At 38.2% G+C, this 13,167-nt stretch overlaps 1 protein-coding gene across 1 annotated transcript in view; it reads right to left on the reverse strand.

Annotated features, from left to right (window-relative positions):
- Positions 1–10,524, reverse strand: part of LOC128737893 (BMP-binding endothelial regulator protein) — a 157,422-nt gene extending 146,898 nt beyond the window's left edge. The window contains exon 1 of the mRNA XM_053832639.1: positions 9,305–10,524. The gene's annotated coding sequence lies outside the window, so the exon portion shown is untranslated. The remainder of the gene's footprint in view (positions 1–9,304) is intronic.
- Positions 10,525–13,167: the final 2,643 nt, after the last annotated feature.

Raw genomic sequence — 13,167 nt, forward strand, 5'->3', positions numbered from 1 at the left:
AAATTTTGTCGAGTATCGTCGCAAGAGGGTATAGGCGATTGCTTCGGTAGGTATATTTTAATTTTTGGAATCAACTATTCAAAACAGAACAATGACATCAGAACATTTAATTGTTTATTATTGACAAGTTATCAACGGAGAAAAGGATATGATCACTTTTATGCCCAATTCCAGTTTTAAATAAGCTATCATCTACAGCTTCTACAGGCACAATTGTGCACAACACATACTGAAGATCAATGTACCGAGTATGCTGCCTTAGAGTACATTAAGCAAAACTGCTAGAAACACGGTGTGCCATTTTGTGTTCCTCATCGGGAAACCAAACTGTACCTTACCCGTGTATCATGGTCAACAAGAGGTTCAAGAGTTATCAAGACGTTTTATGTATTCCGCACTCCGTTCTTTGAAATGTCGCTATAAAGTAAGGGAACTGCTTACTATCGGTGCTTGAATATCACTGTCATCGTCGTCGTCGATACAAATAAATGAAGCTGAATTTCTTTCACATTCGCTCTTTATACATGACGCGACTCTGTTCGTTTGTTCAACAGAAGCTTTCAAGCATGCTACAATTAAAGCTGGTGATTGTTTCAAGTGACGTTTGAATGAAAGTCAGGCACGATTTGTCGATTTTAACTGGATTAACCAGAATATACGTTACATTGTAAAAAATGTTTTTCAATTTCATTCTATTTTCATTCTAAGAATGCAGCTAAATATAAGATAAATATGAGACTTTAAAAGTGACTGTCATGATGAAGTGAAGTGCGCTTCACTGACACTGATTGAAGCCATTTTTGAAGCGAGCAGAAGCGTTCATTTGAAACCTAAACCTAATCGCTTCATTATGATTGTGTGAGTGATGATTTGCAATTGAAGGTGACGTTATCGGGCTCTGGTTTGCATTCTTTTTAGAGCCAGGGGATGTGGAAAATAGTTTAAATGCCCTTGAACAAGAGGTTTCATTACATTTCTCGAGCCGGTACGTTTCTAATAACTAACCGACAAGAGATTTCATCGTTGGTTGGATTTGCCTTAAAACTACTTCCTAGAATCAACAGCAAGTGGAACAAGTAATAATTTGAACAAGAGTCTTCTTTACGTTCCTCAGGCCTGTACTGCTCTTAGATTCAGTTGTGTTCCTAGTTCCCACTTATACACAAGAAAGGTGTAACGTTCAAAACTATCGAGGAATTACATCGCTGGAACACAAGTGTTCTAAAGTGCTCGAGAAAATCGCTTCGTTCGCTAGCTGTCAACAATACATTTCTTCAGATCACCATGTATTATTTTCCAAAACTTGTTCAGTTTCTATGAATCTCATTGATTATGTCTCGTTCTGCCTCCCCAACATGAATGAACGAGTGCAAATTGATGATATGAATTATACACGGACCTGAAAGCAGCGTTTGATCGGGTGGATCACGGTATCCTTCTGGCAAGGCTTAAGAAACTGGGGATTTCCGCACCGTTCTGCAAGTGGCTGCACTCGTACCTAACGCTAACATACCATGTTGGTTGAATGCAACGATCGGGTTCGAGTTTTCCGACTCGTTCTGCCACATCTCTAGCGTACCACAGGGAAGCAACCTTGGACTACTGCTCTTTTCTCTTTTTGTAAATGAACTGTCAGTTATCCAACACCTGGCTGTCGGTCTTTTTATAGCGACTACGTAAATTTTTTTAAGGAAATCAATATGGATTCCAACTATACTAGCTGCAACGGCTAGTGGAAGAAGAAGAAGTGGACACATTTCAAGATTGGTGCTTGAGTAACATGCTTACCACGTAGGTCCTCTTCTAGCAGTGTCCACGTTTCGTGCCCGTAGAGGACAACCGGACTAATTAGCGTTTTGTACAGTGTGCACTTTGTACGGGGGCTCAAATTGTTCGACCGCAAGTGTTTGTGGATTCCGTAGTAGGCCCGACTTCCGCTGATAATACGTCTTTTAATCTCACGGTTAGTATTGTTGTCCTCTGTTGCCAGTGAGCCAAGGTATACGAACTCGTCGACTACCTCGAACTCATCCCCGTCGATTACCACGGTATTGCCCAAGCAAGCCCTGTCGCGCTCGGTCCCGCCCGCCAGCATATACTTCGTTTTAGACGTATTTATCTTCAATCCAATCTTCTCTGCTTCGCGTTTCAGTCTGGTGTACTGATCTTCCACCGCCTCAAATGTTCTGCCGACAGCATCCACGTCGTCAGCAAAGCAGATAAATTGACTGAATTTATTGAAAATCGTGCCCCACATTTCGATCGCCGCTCGCCTTAAAACACCTTCAAGCGCAATGTTGAATAGCAGGCAGGAAAGACCATCTCCTTGTCGAAGTCCCCTGCGAGATTCGAATGGGTCCGACAATCCACCCGAGATTCTCACACAGCACTGGATCCCATCCATCGTAGCCATGATAAGTCTAGTAAGCTTACCCGGAAAGCCGTTTTCGTCCAAAATTTTCCATAGCTCTTGTCGGTTTACGCTATCATATGCGGCTTTGAAATCGATGAACAGGTGGTGCGTGGGGACTCGGAATTCGCGGCACTTCTGGAGGATCTGCCGAAGGGTGAAGATTTGGTCCGTTGTAGACCGACCCTCCATGAAGCCGGCCTGGTAACTTCCCACAAATCTATTGCAAAATCTTGCAAAATTCAATTTCGCCTAAATAGTTGTACAATAGCAATGACATAGCTGTGGTTTTCAAGGAGTGAAATCTGGCTGATACCCCAGAATTGGCAAGAATTGGCCACCAACATATGGTTTTAATGGCATTTAACAAACGAATCGGACAAATTCGTAGTTTGTACACGAAAAAAGTCAATCATTTCATCACTGCTGCCACAACAAAAATTTCGCTTCTGATTATTCCAAAAGACTTGATTATAACGGAAAGGAACCGGCCGTCTCCATGGATTTCAAAGAATAAGAGAACGCATGGTTCTTTTTCCTATTTGCATTACTAAAGTTTCAAAAATTTGTCTTGGTTAAAATGAAATGGTAAAAAATCATCCACTCTGATTTCCCCAAATTTGGTTCAAATGAAAGATAAAATGTCCGATTGTGCAGAGAAATGTTATTTTATGGGCGATAAGAATAATTGACAACATTTTTCTTCCTATCCAGCTAACTTTAGTCTGAACATTGCAATCATCAAAAGAACTTCTTCTCACTAAGTGATGCATTCCCTAGTCTACAGATAACAAGTGTTACAGTTTTATTCCAGTCGTAACTATCAGAGACAGAGCGACGGCGATGAGCACGCAGTTTATAAGTGTATGTGCGTGAGCGCATTATTGTTGAAACGTTTCAACTATTATGTACCTACTTGCAAATCAATTCAAAATTTAGTGCCGGCCCAGCACTAGCTGGTAAGATATATTCCACGAAATATGCGGCACATTTCTTGGGAAAGGTACGTCTCAGGTCTGTCTCAGAAATTCCCGTCTAGCCGCAAGCTGTTTTATCTTTTCGACTGCTAATAAAACTCAGTTTTATTGTCTAAAAGCTAAATAAATTCAAGCGCACAGCGCATGATATACATTCACGTAGCTTTAACGTTCAATCACATATTCCTACACACAGACGCCCGGCCACAAACACACTTGACTCGGTGGATGTAAAATGCGCTCACTGAGAGCTCTCGTAACTGTTGGATTAAGTCGTTAATGAGGCTACAACTATAAAAATGAATTGATAAATTGTGATTATCCGCCGGCAAAACATAACCATTCAATGTTACGGCCTATAATATACGACCAAGTATTTTTCAGTTTAAGTACCGAACGTACAACATCGTATTACGGAAACGATTGTCTTGTTGGGCACGTCTCGCTGGCACCCTACAGTTTCCTGACATTTCTTGTACTAAATGTGCTCATAAAAAACCGTCGACCTTTGTTAAATAGCATTCATGTTTCTTACAAAATATCAATTAGAAGCTGAGATCGGCTCTATTTCAATATTGGTTTACTTCATTGTACAAGAAAGCAATTCTGAGTTCTGATCGACGTTGTAAACTAAAGGTTTAAAAAATTCACGTTTCTTTTGCGTTTCAGTGTGTTGCCTGGTGTTAAAGGTGTTGATATATGCTGATCACATCATCAAGAGCAGAACATAAAATTCGTACGCCAACAGCAGTGGATGTTCGTTCCTGTGGATTTATGTACGTACGTACGTTTATTCGCACCGTACGTGTGTTGTGAAGGTAGTGCTAATTAAAGCTATCAAACAGCATGTATTTCCATGTTATGACAAGTAGCGTTAGTAAATCAGTTTAAATTTGTTCCATTTAGGCATGGCATCTTACCAGATGCAGTTTATCCCCCAGCGAGAAACACTTCTCGAGCGACTATTTTATAGGATAAGAAACGTTACCGGTATGATTCATTTTAATGAATCATCAGCGCTCGCCAGGAGACCGGCTGGTCCTACGCACACCTGATGCGAATAACGGAAAGGTCGCACCAGCCAGCACCGAAAAGTCAATCAAAATTACAAAAATATGTTTCAGTTGTCAATGAACGTCAGTCTTCATTATAGTAATCGTATGCGCACAATCATTCGAATCGAAGGAGGCTGTCAAAAAGTGTAAACATTGAAAACATCACATCAGAAATTGGAAAACATACCACCGCCAGCCTATTGCCATCGTCCACCAACATCTGGCGACCCTCTTACGTATTGCGAGGGGTAACAGATTCAACAGCTAGGAACGAGTGCAGGCCGCCCGATCGATCGATCGATCGGTCGATCGCAGAACCACTTTCCAGCCACATTCGCGCACCGGCATCGGCAGCGGCGTCGTCGACGGCGCGGCGGCACGGCGGTTTGCGTGTGCACACAATGTCTAAACCAGTCGGCGCAGCAACATAGAGTGGAGAATGGAGTTGCCATCCACAATTTTCTGATTTATCATCCATTTTATTAAGCATAGCTAAATTTCTTCGGCAACGTGGTTGATACATTGTTTGGTACTGAAAGTTAGTAGATTTTTAGTTATTTTGGTCAACAAGGGTATTTTTCTGGCCAGATTATGATGTATCTGTCAGACTTTATTAGTAGGGGGTTATTAGTAGCTACGCTTAACAAATAGTCATTGTGACTCCTACCTTTTGTCCAATGCTGGAAGATGCATGAGTCTAACCAAGCTATAATCTGTGATTATAACCGGATTCGAACCCACAACACCCACCAGGGCATGTGGCTCGCTGGTACTAATGTACCTTTGAACCATAGAGGCACTGGACAAAAGAAGACTGCACAACCCCCCTTATTAAGCGCGCGACGTATTTTCAAACTGCGCCATCTGGTGGGTTGAGTATTTATAGACACAAATTGTGCCTCGTCCTCGATCAAATTTTATGTACTCGTTCTATTTCAGAAAATTTTAGATCGTATTTTTTTATTTGTCACTCAGAGTGCTCCTTTCCATATCGGGAAGGTTCTAAAAACATCATTTTTGCCTGTATTTCTTTCTTTAAAAATAAAATGATTTTAATACCAGATCAAAATACCTCAAGATACCTCAAAGATGTTTTATTGAGCTTTTCAGGAAAAACGTTAAACCGAAGAGCAACATTTTTTCTGATCGGTAACTCCTTGAAAATATTCGTTTTTCGTATTTTTACAGACCAAAAAGATCCCCAGTTATTTTTTTTAGAAAATTTAGAAATTTTTACGTAATATATAAGAAAATTAGAAATGTATAATTTTTTATGATACATATTTAAAAATAAATATTGTTGCGAAAATGCAATGGAGACGAATGGTATTTTGTTTTTATTTGATGAAACGAACACTTCTGTCAAAAAAGCGAATATTCTCAATTTGTGTTTGTACAGATATGAATAAGGTTAATACTAAATACGATTATCACTATTATTTGGCATGTAAAGTATTACCATTGCGTGAAATTTTCAACCAGTTTTTACGAAGTTAGTGAACATAAATTGTATTTGTTATATAGGTATTGGATTCGATCATTGAAACCCAAGCATAGTAATAAGGTATTCATTAGGTTCTCATGTTTGTTTTTTTTACAATTCATGAAAACATTTTTTTGAAACGATGGTTTTACAATTGATGAAGGGACGGTAAGGGAAAGTAATGAAGGATTTTTTTTTTGAGAATGGAGGGGAAAGAGTGGAAAGGAAGGGAGGGGTTGTCTTTGTGACTCCTACCTTTTGTCCAATGCTGGAAGGTGCATGGGTCGAACCAAGCTATAATCCGAGATTATAATCGGATTTGAACCCACAAATCCCATGCACCTTCCAGCATTGGACAAAAGGTAGGAGTCACAAAGACAACTTGTTAAGCGTAGCTACCTATTACCCCCTTCCTTTCCACTCTTTCCCCTCCATTCCCAAAAAAAATCCTTCTTCATTACTTTCCCTTACCGTCCCTTTATCAATTGTAGAACCATCGTTTCAAAAAAATATTAATATATGCCTTACCGCACTTCAAGGTCAAAAGACTAAAACACGAGTTTGGTCATGAAAACATGTTTTTTTTTCACTTTAACAGCTTGGGTCATTCGTGACATCTGCGGGGTTGAGATTCGAATCCGGATCCTCGGCGTGTGAGGCGTGAATGCTAACTACTACACCGGGATTGTCCCCAAAAAACATTGATTTAATGCCTCAGAAAACGCTTTTTCAAGTGTGAAATAGAACTTCAAATGGATGATTGTAATTCGTCAAAATTTCATAAGATTTTCGGACCGAAACTTTATAAAGCTTTTCGGACAAAATGTAATGAGATTTTTGGACCGAAATTTCATAAGATATTTGGACCAAAATTCCGAGCGTATAAGAGTCGAAGAGTTCAGAAGTCCAAGCGTTTAGAAGTCGAAGAGTTCAAGAGTTCAGGAATCCAAGAGTCCAAGCGTGCAAGAGTCCAATCGTCTAAGAGTCTAAGAGTCTAAGAATCCAAGAGTCCAGGATTCCAAAAGTCCAGGAGTCCAAGAGTCCAAGAATCCGAGCGTCCAAGAGTCCAGATGTCCAAGAGTCCCCGAATTCAACAATCTAAAACCAAAGAAGACCAACACTAATTCCAAGAAGAGCCCAAGAATCCAATACAAAATTTCATAAAATTTTTGGGCCAAAATTACATTAGATTTTAGGATCAAAATTTCACAAAATTTTAGACCAAAATTTCATAAAATTTTTGCTTGTTTTTGGATTAAAATTTCATAAGATTTTTGGACAAAAATTACGTAAGACATTTGGACAAAATGACAAGTATCCGAGAGTCCAATCTTGAATCAATTTCAAAACACAAAAAAATAAGAAAGTCGAACTCAACAGTTATTCAAAGAATTAGCCACTGAAGCTTCCACACTTTTCGATGCTTCGATTGCTTGTTTCCATTCTACTTCTGCATTTATCCAACAATGAATCGTTGGATTCCTTGACAAGTGGTCTCTTGGAGCTTTGAGCTTTTGAATTAGAATAATTTAAGGTTTATTGCTATATCAGAAGTTTTAAGATTACGATTGCGGTGCAAGTTTTCATTTCTAAATTGGCAGTGCATTTGAAACAACGCATGTCTATAAAAAGGCCATTTTCATGTCCGATGGTGCTATAGTTCAATTTGAAAATAGAAGAAAACTCTAGCCTTTAGACCAAGCTCATGTCAAAAAAATATTTCTAGCCTTTAGAAATTGGAACAAAATTGCAACATTGATTCCGAGTGGCATTTCTTTACAACTTCGCATGGTAAGGGACTATGTGATGCAATGAAATAGTAATTATATCAATAGGTAATCAATCACTATTAATAATACCAGTTAGGTACGCAGAAATGTCACTGTTTAATACCGTTTTAGAAGACAAGATTTTAGTGAAATTATTTTAAACTGGCGAAGAACAAAGTAATCATAAAATTTATAAAGCAAAAACACAAACCAAATTAAATGACTTTTATGAGGAACTTTTTTATGGAATTGTCTAAATGTTGTAAGAAGATCCTTCTCATTTCTTCGTCAGTTTTAGATCAATATGATATATAAAACGTATAAATCTATTAGTAGAGAAATAACTGTTTACTGCTTAAAGTTTTAAAACAGATTGTCCAAACTTTTTGCTGCGAACGAGTGATACAAGAAATTTCATGTACAATCGAAACAAAATACACTCAAGTTGCTTTTTACGTGAAGGATACGTCCCGCGTAAATCAAAACCGCGTAAATTCCGAAATTCGCGTAAAAAAACCGCGCAAATTCCAAAATTCGCGTAAAAAAACCAAAATTTCGCGTAAAATAAAACTTTAAACCAATATTTTATAAAGTTTTTGTCCTTTCGGTGTTGGGCCACTGAAGGGGGGAGGACGAAAAAAAAACAAAGAGATTTTTTTAATCGAGCAAAAAAATAGGCGTTTTAAGAATTTTTACTTAAACTTTAATCGTGCAAACCAAATCAATTCTTTCTTTTCACATACACATTATAATTTTCCATGCAAAGACAAAAATGATAGAAAAAATTTTCTGTCGATTTCGGAAATTCCATTGTTCGAATTTCCACTTCTGTTTCGTGTTAGAAGCGTTAACTCCACTCATTTTTCGAGTTTTTTAGGCTGCAGAGCCCACCGACAATTGGTTTTATGAAAAAAAATTTGACGAATATTATACAAATTATTTTTTTGCCCCCGACTTTTCAAGCCAATTTCCAAAGGGGGGGACTGTGACAAAAACTTTAAAAATAATTTGGAATGGCCTAAATGAAATTTGAAAAAAAAATCTGAAGAGTTTTTTCTAAAACTATATTGTAGGATGATTGTTCTTTAAATCTTTAAAAAAATTCTTTGTTTTTCAATATGTATTTTCAGAGAAAAATCTTACGACCTGAAATTTTGTTTTGGATAAAAATAAAAAATGTTTTTTTGGAAAGTACAATTATTGATTATCTACAACTTCTTCGTACACATAGGAAAAACAGTAGGTATGGTAAGTTTTATTCAAAAAAGATTTTCAATTTCTATTCGGCAGATTTCACTTAAAAACTCTCTATAGGAAAATGGTTCGTCCAATTTGTAAATGAGTAAAAAGCAAGGAATTTCATCTACATTTGAAAAATTAATTGCCCTAAGTGTAGCATCACGACTAACATTTAATAAGGAACAAATCTTCTAAATAATAACGAAGAACGTGCCGCTCGAGCCATAAATGCTGAACATTTAACATTTAATTTTTGATTTTTCTGACGGATTTCACTGAGAAATCCTCAATGGATTTGAATAAATATTTTCAAATAACAAAATAAAAACAGAAAAAATAAAACTCAATCATCATATTATTTATGTTCCTACCTAGCAGCACTGTTCGGCAATAGCGACGAAAATCTTCTGGTTGATTTCGGCGTCCGCGGCAGCAACGAAATTTTCAGTATCAAATCAATCTACTCTCAGTGATATTATGGCCTACTTACGGCCTACTATTCAAATGTCTATTGGACGAAAAGTGTCACCAGCGTTTGAATTTATGATTTTGCATCAGGCGGCCACTACTAACTACTCACAATTATCGTTTAGTACACCAGGAAATCTCACCAACCGTGATCAAGTACCGAATGTTTCGTTAATTGTTCACCTTCTTCTTGTTCTACTCAGGTGGATGATCGACGGGGCGCGCCGGGGGATTCGTCAGAGCTTTTATTTCGATCTAGCCGGGCAGAAGCGAATCATCCCTTACTTTTTATTGCTTTCCTGCGACTAAGGTATTATGGGTGCACGTCATTTTTTCACACTTCATCATTGCCGATCGTGACGACGGTCTCCACCATTCTACGCTGCCGCCGTACGGAGGTTATTAGTCGCTATTACTGTTCGCGTTCGCGTTCGGATCAAGTGAAAAATTTTGTAAACAAACAACACTCACGACTCACTAATCAATCATAAACGCGAAACTATGCGCTTACTCCTCTGCTGTGTTCCTTCGCAGCACAGACAGACAGCACCATGCGCACTCTTCAACTGGCGGATGTCTCTTCTCTTTCGCCAATCTTCATCTCCACCAGCGAAATTTCTGCCTCTAATTGATTTAGCATACCCAGCTGTCGCTCGCTGAATTATAGAAATCACATTTCTTCAAGCACAAAACACAGGGAGGACCCGCGGCCAGTTGCGGTTCGGAACGAAAGCAGATCGAGAAAAAAAAACGCACGACGAGAGGAAAAAGTTTGGACGAGACACCGGCAGACAAGGCCTGTGTACTACACACCACTTGGCCAAACCAGCGGAATTAAACTAATCTCGCTAGTCGTCACAACGGGCACACGCTGGCAGGCAGATACGTATAGATCACTATAGGCTGGCCTTCTTCACTACTGGCTGTGACTGACGACTGGTTCTCACAGGCCCGTTCGATGGAGATATTATTTTGATGAATAAATCGATACACACTATTCGGTCCGCAGGGAGACAAGGCAAAACTATTCACATTACATACAAGATCTCTGACAGACGTCGAAGAAAATGCTTCAACTCGATCAACTTTTTATCTATCGTATATGCTGTTCGAAAACACCGTTCCGACTGGTACGCCGTTACGAAGCGAACTGACTCGAAGCAGGGAAACACTTGCTCCTAAAAGAATCATCACGCGAATGAACACTACTTGCCTCTATCGCTGTTCCAACTCGGACCGAACTTGATGAACCTGCCGTTCGGTGGTGGTGAATCACCTACGTTCGGGTTCTTCGACGGAAAGAGACAGTACGAAAACATTGCCAGCAGGTTGGATGAACTATGCTCAACAACATCATATGCTCTCGGGCGCAATGCTTTCGAGTGGGTTTGATATATGCGCGAGAGAAATACATACGAAAGAAAAACAGGACCCTTCGGGTGAATGAATGATAACTGAATTCAAACGCGGATGGGAAACTACTAAACCATTCGGAGGGTTCATCGCCATGTGAGTTTGAGTTGAGACACTTTTTGCACCACCATGCAATACGGCGAGTAGTAAAGTTGAACGACAGAGTTTAGTTGAATGTTAATTCCCTTATCGTGGTAGGTAGGATTATTTAACGGAAAATAATTTTCACAAATGAGGTAATAATAAAGTAGGTACGACTAACAACAGTTTATAGTTACTCTTAACCTTAGTTTTTAACGAAGGACTATGTTTTTTATTTGTAGTAAACACCAAAATGGGACTGTAACGCAACAAATAAATTTTCCATGATCTAGAATATAGTTTCTACGTCTTTTGTTGGGAGTTTTCCACCACCGTGAAATATTTTTCTCAAACGTTATTTTTCAGAATTGCTGTGAAAATGTACTTGCATTTTAATACAAACATTTTTCTCTATGATGTCTGCTTCACAAGATCTATGAATTTTTGAAGTTGATAAATGTTTAGGAAAATCGAGCTCAGGAACAACAGAAAACGCTATCATGAAAGTATCACTAAGAGATTTAAAAAAGGCTTGGGTTTTTTATACCGTCTTTTTTATCGACAGACTTCGCAGCCGGCTGTTAGAGTACGGGGCCAGCGCAACGATGCAACTGATTCTATCTAGCAAACAACGCCTAGCCGAAATTCGAACATACGACGGCTGGCTTGTTAGACCAGCATCGTACCTCGATGCTAACTGGGCGGTTCACTAAGAGATTAGAAACTAACAAATAAGATTTTGTTAAATTTTCTCTAATTTAAAACAAACTTTTTTGTTTCCTCTTTAGTTTCTTGCAATTTTTAGAATTGTTGAGAATGTTTCTTTTTTACTTTGTTATACTTGATTTTTAGTTATACTTTTCCTACTTTCTTTTAAGTGTTTTAAGCCTCTGCAAAAAGTTTCCAAATGTTAGTTTTGCTTATACTTGTATGAATTACATTTGCTCGGTTCAAGAGGTATATATTTTTGCTGCGATAAACGCTAGCGTTAAATGTTGCCACTAAAAGACTATGAGTTTACAAATAGGAATAAAACAAACAAAATTTGTTCTCACCCAGTACAGTTGAAGGCTGTAAGTAGCAATCGAAATACGGATTTGATATAAGTATTTTTGTGCACAAATGCACCGTCTGTTCGTTGACTTCAAAGCCGCATATGATACAATCGACCTGAAAGTTCAATGGAAAATCATGGACGAGAACAGCTTCATTTCTTTCCCCTACCGTCCCTTCATCAATTGTAGAACCATCGTTTCAAAAAAAATATTAATATATATGTATGACCGCATTTCAAGGTCAAGACTAAAAACTTGAGATTAGTCTATAAACGAAACTAAGTTATTGAAAATTGGACGGTTCATTCAAAAGTTATTCAAACTTTAACACTTACGCACCGAATATTAACCCATTATGACCCGGGGATACCTAAATTTGGACCAATTGAAGAGAAACTGTGTAATCCATTATATTATGACTCAAATGTGTCGGGAAACTCGGATTTTTTTCCCACCATTTATCACAACTTTGCACTGTTGAAAATACAAATGAAATGACAAAAATTATCTCACGCACACACATAAGATTGATGTATTATCTATCTTGTAGTAGGGGAAGGGCGGTAAAGACGGGCACTACGGGAAAGACGGACACTTGTCATATTTCATAAACAATAATTTTTTGAAGCAAATCAATGATGGGAAATGTTGCTATATATTGAATTAACACTTTTGAACTAAACTGCTGATTTTTAGCAGCGTAGCTGACAAATTTATAAGCAAAACAAAGAAAAAATACGTATATACGCTTACCAATGTAATTTTGTGCGTGAAGAAAATAGCTGGTAAATCGTTGAAAAACAACATATTCATGCTAAACCGACGACATTACGTTAGTTTGATCTTTCACTGAATATCCATTGGAAACCTAGCGAATTTTTGAATATTCAGTAAAAAGTTATTGAAGTTTGAAAAAATGGTATCCAAGTCGGGAAAGACGGACACCCAACGGTAGGGAAAGACGGACACACAGATTTTGAACCCATTTTGCCCAACAACGATTTAACATTGCAAATACTTACATATTATATATGTAAAAGTAACCAGAAGTCATATAACAGTTGGAATGAGCCAACTTTCAGAAACGATTAATTCGTCACCAATTAAAATATTGAAGGGAACCATTCTATTTTCTCGCTCAAAGGGGGATCGGGAAGGGGGTTTTCCCAAACCAATTCTTTCCTAAATACATGATGAAATATGTTAATTTTTCTTAA

Source organism: Sabethes cyaneus, chromosome 2, assembly GCF_943734655.1.
Source record: "Sabethes cyaneus chromosome 2, idSabCyanKW18_F2, whole genome shotgun sequence".
Lineage (NCBI taxonomy): Eukaryota > Metazoa > Arthropoda > Insecta > Diptera > Culicidae > Sabethes > Sabethes cyaneus.